Source organism: Pyxicephalus adspersus, chromosome 1, assembly GCF_032062135.1.
Source record: "Pyxicephalus adspersus chromosome 1, UCB_Pads_2.0, whole genome shotgun sequence".
NCBI classification, from domain to species: domain Eukaryota; kingdom Metazoa; phylum Chordata; class Amphibia; order Anura; family Pyxicephalidae; genus Pyxicephalus; species Pyxicephalus adspersus.
Genome location: NC_092858.1, coordinates 51342464 through 51350534, shown reverse-complemented (window position 1 = coordinate 51350534; position 8071 = coordinate 51342464). Strand labels below are relative to the sequence as shown.

The 8071-nt window shown below is 38.6% G+C and overlaps 1 protein-coding gene across 1 annotated transcript in view; it reads left to right on the top strand.

Annotated features, from left to right (window-relative positions):
- Positions 1-8071, top strand: part of DIAPH3 (diaphanous related formin 3) — a gene marked incomplete in the record, with an annotated part of 209714 nt that overhangs the window by 1164 nt on the left and 200479 nt on the right.

The following is an 8071-nucleotide window of genomic DNA, read 5'->3' as shown; positions in this document are numbered from 1 at the left end:
GGGTTTAGAATCATGCAAGAGGTGTGGAGGGGGCTCCATGGTGAGTAATGAATGTGGGGGTGTCACAGGTAAATGATCAGATGTGTGTAGTGTTATCAAATCATTGTGACCACTGCAGAGACATGTCAGTATTTGGTGCATTTATCCCAGAGACTGTATGGGGTATGGGGGTCACCTATGGGCATACTTACCACTAATGTGTATTTATAGCATAGCCAGCAGACTTCACCTCCAGTACAGTAACATTCCATCCCTTTGTAGTAATGGGGGCAATACTGGAATTTACACAGCGACTGGATGCTTTACTCCACAGTTACAATATTGGAAGAATTTTTAGGAATGTATAACCTGGGGAATTGAAAGGATTACCTTTATAGTAAGTTTGATAGGGTTATAAGATGAAACAAAAAGTTGTCTGTGCCCTGGTAGTAGTAGTTTTGAGTTGCTGCATGTTTTCCTTCTCACCTTGCAGCTTAGTATTCCTTTTTTTTATTATTGCGCTGCAGTCCGTTCCCGCGTCCTGGAATTCCTCTTTGTCCCGGTGCCGCCATTCTCTGTCTTTTTCTTTGATCATCTTTCTATGTCACCTGATCTCACACTGCCGATCGAGTGACGTAGCCGCTGTGAAGGGGAAAAAAAAAAGCCCATCTCACTGCGCATGCGTGAGTTCGGCATCTCTTTCCCCTTGGTGGAGAAATGCCCCTTCTGCACGTGCCCGAAATTAGGGCAAGCACAAAAGGAGCAGCCAGAGCCTCCCGGGATGCATGACGTAGGTATCCCAAGAGGGTTTGCACTCCCATTAGGTCTTGATCGTCGTGGCGGTGCTGCACCCTTTAAAAAAACAAAAGAACGTTTTACTTTATTTAGAAGGGTTGTCTACCCTTCTATGTAAAGTAAAAATATTCTATTTAGGTACGCTTTAAGGATTCCAAAGGGCCCCTCCACAACTTGCAGTGGTGGATGACCAAGGAACGCGTAGCTATAGGAAGTATTTCTAGCATGTTGCTTGCAAGACAGCTGCCTGTATTTTTTGTCCAACTGAATTGAGCTTTGTCTTTGTAAAACCTTAAAAACAGGTGTGGTGTTCCACTGATTTATATAAATACATGGCACTTCTATTCATCACTACAAACACTACGAAACAACTTTACAGATAATTATATCTATTTTTATTCTATTCAGCATAAGAAAAGAAAGCTTAAAAATGAAACCAACTTTAATGTATTGGAATATTTTGTGTTCGTTTATCACTTGTGTATGGCTATGTTTACCAGCAGAATATCAGTGAAAGGTTCGTTATGAACCTTTCAATCAGCACGGTTGGCATTTTTCTTTTCACCGTAGTAATCATTCTGTGTATGCAACCATGTTTCTATGTTGTTTTTAATAAAGAAGCTTCTTATTTCATTTATTAACTGCTGACTAAAGTTGCGTACACATTTCCAATAACTATTGTTGGAAACGATACACGAACGACCGAACATCCGAAAATTGTGTCAGTGACCAACGATGCCAACGAATGAGGATTGACGTTGGAAATGAACGACCATCACGGCGGATCTGATTGTCCGACAATCGTTCACTATTGTGTACGGTCGTTCAGTGATCGAGCATGTTTCTGCAATACACTTTACATGTCCTATAATAATGTACACACGCTGGATATGTAAATGTTAAACAATGTAGGGAGTGACATGTAAAAGAGAAAGTGTATTGCAGAAACATGTAAGATCACTGAACAACTGTACACCCGATAGATAGCGAACTATCGTCGGCCAATCAGATCCGCCGTGACGGTAGTTCATTTCCAACGGCAATCCTTGTTCGTCGGCATCGTTGGTCACCTTTTTTGTGAACGATTTTCGGCCGATCGTTCGTTTCCAACGATAATTATTGAAAGTGTGTATGCAGCTTAAGTTCCTCTTCAGAGACATTACCATGCTTTCTAAAATGTTTGCTATAGTGCCTATTAAAGTGTAAATCCTAGGGACCCTTTCCCATTTGAGTGTTCCATTATTAAACATAGTTCTATGCAAAACACATCTTGTGAATGCATGGCAGCATATGGCCATTTCTTGCACTTTGAAACATGCAGCGTGTAATAGGGTCTACTTTGTTCAGCAGCCCATTCAAATAAATGCAGAGCAATGCAATGAGCAGGACAATTTATGTTCATTTAGTAAAAACACCACATCCCTATAATGGGTTTCCCTAAAACCTATAAGCTTTTCAACCTACCATGAATATTAGCTACCCTTTTCAGCTAAAAAGTTGAGCTCTAGCCTTGTGTCACATGTTAACTAGATTCATCTCACCTGCCTGTTTACAGGACCAGTAGCTCAGACTCAAATCATTCACGCAGCTGAATGAGGTGTTTGTCTCTCCCTTCTGTTCTATATAGGCTTTCAATTAGAGAGTAGCGATAAAAAAGGTTTTTTGAACTTTTTCTGTTGAACACCCTCAATGTGTTGTGACACCAGAATAATTGGTGAATACTTTATTTATTTAGCCAATATAAATTGTATTTAAATAGTAAAGGATAAGATATTCTTTTTTAATGTTTAAAATAAACAACAAACACTTTCAATTTTGTATCATTTTGTCATTGAAGTACCAGCTTTAAATTATGTTACGAGGCATATTTATGTTTAGGTATTTTTGCCTTCGGCATCATTTCTGCACATGGTGAGCATTCATAGTCCACAGAGAAGGTTAGTAACAATTGTTGTTATTACACAGTATTTATATAGCGCCTACATATTACGCAGCACTGTACAAAGTCCAAGGTTATGTCACTAGCTGTCCCTCTAAAAGAGTCACATTACCACAGTCTAAGGCTATGTACACACGTCCAATGGTTTTCGCACGATAATCGGCTCAGGGCCAATATCGTACGAGAATGTGGCGTTTGTACAGCATCCATCGTCCGAACAACGGTCCTGGCTGGTCCGATCTTAATGAAAGTGAAGGGAGAGAGAGCACAGTGGGGTGCCGCTCCGTCGTTTTCCCCCCACCCCTCTTCATAGAGCAGAACGGTGCTGTATGTACAGCACTCGTTCATGCATCGTGCAGTCGTAAGTCATTGGAAAGGATCGTGAAAGAACCTTTCCAATGACAATTATTGCACGTGTGTATGCAGCCTAAGGACAATGGGGAGGGGGGGACCTATTAACATACCTGCATGTTTTAGGAGTGTGGGAAGAAATCCTCCAAACATACCGAGAACCTGCAAACTTTAGTGTCCTGGTCGAGATGCAAACCTGGGACCTAGCGTGGCAAAAAGACGAGTGCTAACCTCTCGGCCACCATAAATTTATTGAATGTGCCATTTCCTGGCTTTTCTGAAAACATTTGTTGCTTTTTTTATCACAGACCTGGGGCAAGCATGCAGGTAATGAAATCAGAATTTCTTCTGGAACATGCTTGGTTCTGTGACTGGAGTAGATCTTGGCATGAAAGCCAGGCATGTGGTATTTTCACAGGTCAGCAGACTGCAGCGTGTTCTGACAGATTTCACATAATACCATGACTATCCATTTAACATTGGAGTAATTGGTCGCAGAGAAGGTATTCTTTGCTGTTGCTCTCGAGTTTTGCTATATGATCAGTTTCAGTGTAAATAATATTTAGCTGATTTCCTATTTAATACAAAATCTAGGCAGATGTACCTTATGAGGGATGCAGTTAACCATTAAATATTCTTTTTGGCCTGCAGGGTCATAATATATCTTATTTTGGAGGTAAAAAATGATATGCTGTGATTGAATTATCTTTATTCATTGCTAAATAAATTGTATTTAAAATTGCTTTTTTATGTTTATTACAAATTAACACCTCTTATAACTTGTTTATGCTCATGGAATACTGCTGTGTAGCAATTGCAGCATCTCACTTAAATGTAATTATCTTTAATAAGGTTTCTTATAGCGTTTAGTAACAAATGTCTATGCAGGGCTGTGTGAAATAGATAAGCAGTGGGTAATCTACTCTTTGTTTACTTGGTCAACTTAAGCCCCTGTCTGAGAAATGCCTGATCATTTCATTGCTATGGAGCATTACTGAGGGAATTAATTTACACATACACTCCTGCTATTTCTTTTTTTTAATTTTTTATTTTTTTTAATAATGACAGGCAAAATTATACAGAAGTTTTTCAAAGAGGTATAGAGCTACAAACACTTTAGCAGTGTATTGTTCAAGTGAGCCTCAACCATAACTGGAGACCTATGTCTTTTCCTCTGTAGAGCAAAGATTATTTGTTTTAATTTGTGGCTTCAGATAAATGTGTTAGTTATGTTATTAGTTAAACCTTCTTTGTCATGCACAGTGTAAAGCTGCGTACACACTTCCAATTTTTATTTTCGTTGGTCGACGAACGATCCTGCACGATATCTGCGAACGATCGTATGGCACCGATCCTGTACCTACAGATAACGACACGATCGTTCAAAGATATTGTACACACGATAGATGCGATCGTTTGAATGATACAGGAAGTGACGTGCACCACAGGAAGTGAGCGAACGTTCGTTCACTGCGCATGCTCAGACCATGGACGATCACTGAACGACCGTACACACGATAGATGGTCAACGATCGTCGTCCGATCCGCCGGTCCAACGACTATCCTCGTTCGTCCGCGTCGTTGGTTACTTTTTTTACGAACGATTTTTGGCCAATCGGTCGTTCGTCGTTCGTTCGTTCGTCGTTCATTTCCAACGATAAAAATTGGAAGTGTGTACGCAGCTTTAGAGTTTCTTAGCACACTGTGGGAAAAGTAGGCTTGCTGACACATCTCTCACCATCCTTTCTTCTAACTATATATCTTTTGTGTTTACATGGCTTCGTCATGCTTTGTGGCATTTTGAGTTAATGTAGCCTGTTCATTTTAGGCTTGGTCTAAACGCACTGTTTCCCCAGCATTTACCTGAGTGTTTAAATGCCCATGCATTTGAGCTGGGTCTACATGAACAGTTTTAAAAACGAATATAAACGTTCCTACCAGGTTTATATGTGTTTTAAGCACTTTTACAAGCGTTTTAAGCACTCTTACAAGCGTTTTAAAGCTTTACTTTAAAACCCTAAAAAACTTTTGTAAACGCCTATGACGCATTTACCCGCAAATTGTCACAGCTCCTCTGGGGCTGCGGAGCTGTGACGTGTTCTGTATCTATAATGCATACTACAGATTCTCTAGGGCTGCGGGAGCAATCAGGGGAACGGAGCTGTCAGCATAGCAGAGCTCCGCTGACTGCTCTGCTGCCTGATTGGCTGAGGAGAGGGAAATCCTGATGATGCTTGAGCTGTCATCCGTGTTTCCTATTTTTCAGCCAATCACAGAGCACTAGAGATGAATGGGCACAAGGCTCCCAATTCAAGTCCAGTGCTGAATGGCTGAGAAACGTAAAACCTCAGCCATTCACAGAGCACTAGAGGTGAATGGAGAACCTTGTCCTTATTTAATCCCTAGTGCCTTGCGATCCCTCACTGTCAGGAGGCGTCCCAGGGCTGTGCTCATGTCATGATTGCAGCCCTGGGAATCATCCTGTCATTGGCATAACCTGTAAAAAAAAAAAAAAGTTTAGTTACACAAACACACACATTTAATAAAATATTTTAACATTAAAGCCTCGTCCAATTTTCACATATTTTTACCCTTTCAGGGAATGAGTAAGGGTTTTTATGTACCCCTGTACTCATTCCCCAGGGTGGGGTGGTGGACATCTGGGAGTCTCCTTATTAAAGGGGGCTTCCAGATTCCAAAGACTTGCTAAAAACGTTTATAAAAGCCCCCATTGTTTTCAATAGAAGCTTTCATAAAAAGCTTAAAAACGTTTGTGAAAGCCTTTATTGAGTTCAGTAGGAGCCTTTTCATGCGTTTTCCCGCGTTTACCCTGCGTTTTAATTTTTTAAACGTTACAAGCAATGTTTAAGATCACGCTCAAAAATGTGCGTGAAGGAAACGTCCTGGTGTAGATTAGCCCATTGGAATGCCTCAGGGTTAGACGCTGGGGAAACAGTCCGTGTAGACTAAGCCTTAATGGGCTAGCCTGCACCAGTAAGTTTCCTTGAATGTTTTTGAGTGTTTAAGAAACACTCTTGCTTGCTGCGTTTAAAAAAAATTAAAAACGTGCATTAAAGCTCAAAATGCCTCCATTGATTGGGGTTTTTGCGTGTTAATACATTTTTTAAAAATGTCAATAAAAGCTTCCATTGATTTCAATGGAGGCTTTTATAAGCGTTTTCACACGTTATTGGTGTTTTAACACTTTACAATAAAAACTTCCATTGAACACAATACAGGATTTTATAGGCGTTTTAGCAGGACTTTGGACCATTAAACTCTGATCGCCTTATTTACATTTACAGTTTTATGTACCCCTGTACTCATTCCTCAGTGTTTAAAACTATTAGAAACGCCTATGTAAAATCGTGGCACATAATGTCATAGGTTTTGATGTTTTCTTTTAAAAAGCAAGCTTTAAAACGCTTTAAAAAAAATGCATATAAATATGGTAGAGTTTTTATATACATTCTTTAAAACCGTCCGTGTAGCCTTAAAGGCCTCTGTGTAAAAATATTTTGCTCCTGTTGTGCTGCATTGTAGTTCAGGTACAATCCGCAAATACAATTTGCCCCTTATTATGCTGATATTGTGAACTGAACATATTTAGGAGAAGAATATAGGAAGAATAAATTTAGTTTCGTTCTTTATGGTTAGTTGATGCAGCTTGCAGTTCTTGAAACGAAAGTGAAGAGACAAGTGTTCGCCAATGAAAACACTGACATACTTTGTGTTTTTCTGTGTTATTAATATACATTAAAATGTTCCCAAAGTAAATATCCTAGGAAACACTGACAAGCCACAAATTGAATACTTGTCAGGGGGATGTAAGAGCTGAGCGATTTAATGGTTCATAAAATTTCCAGGAAATCAACGTGTGTAGCATATGACAACATCAATAAGTTACACAGCCAAATACAGCTACTTGAATAAATGGTTTATATGTCTAAGCAGGCTTCTATTCGTCTGTAGATCTGTTCTTTATTAGTATATGTCATTGTTTAGATTCATTACAATTGTAATCTTTGTCTTTTGGGGTCAAATCTATGTTCCCGATATTATCTTTAAACCGCACAATACTCATTTCTATATCCAAACAAAAAAAAAAATCCTGAAAGTCCTGAGATCATTGTGATAAAGCATGTAAGGGGGACAACTCATTGACCCCATACAGGTACTGCTTGACCCCAAAGTGTAGCTGAAGTCATTTACTTATAGAAGATTTTACATGCTGTAAAGCATATTTTTTCTTTCTGTTTTTTGGTGACATTTTCATATTTGTGTCCTTAGTTTAACAACAATTGTTGACCAAGCTCTCATTTTTTTTGAGTCATTGATGTACCAGATAATTTGTATATTGGAATATTTACCTATCTGTATTAAAGAAAATTGTTGCTGTTTTATTTATTTGTATATTTGCACTACTGATTTTAATATATTGGCTCATATATTGTTTAGACTGACCGTCTAAACAAAAAAAAAAAAAAATTCCCCTGGGTACCAACTTCTGTGTTGAATTGGGCAAGTCTGAAGCAAGTGAAAACCACATGGCATCACTACCACAATCAAACACCTTAAAAAATATAGGAGAAAAATAAAATACAATTGTATCACTTAGAGAAGGTAATTCTCTCTGGGCAATAAAAGTCTCAGCTTATTGAATGGGGCTTTGAAGCTCTGTAAACTTCAGCTATTTACTCATTTGCAAGCAAAAAATCTCACCACATTCTATAAGAAAAGGGAAAACATACCTTGTAAGGGGCTTCAGAAGGTTCCAAACATACAGATTTTTTTTTTAATATTGTGCACTCCAGAGGGTAAAACAATAAATATAAGATACTTTGCATCTTTGGATTTGACACGTACGGGTTGAATACTTAGAAGGGAAGCAGCCTTATACATTGAATACCAGTATGGAGAGATTTGCTATTTTTCCTCAAATAATAAATATAGGTTAAATAGTTGTTGCTTATGTATGTATATAATATATATATATATATATATATA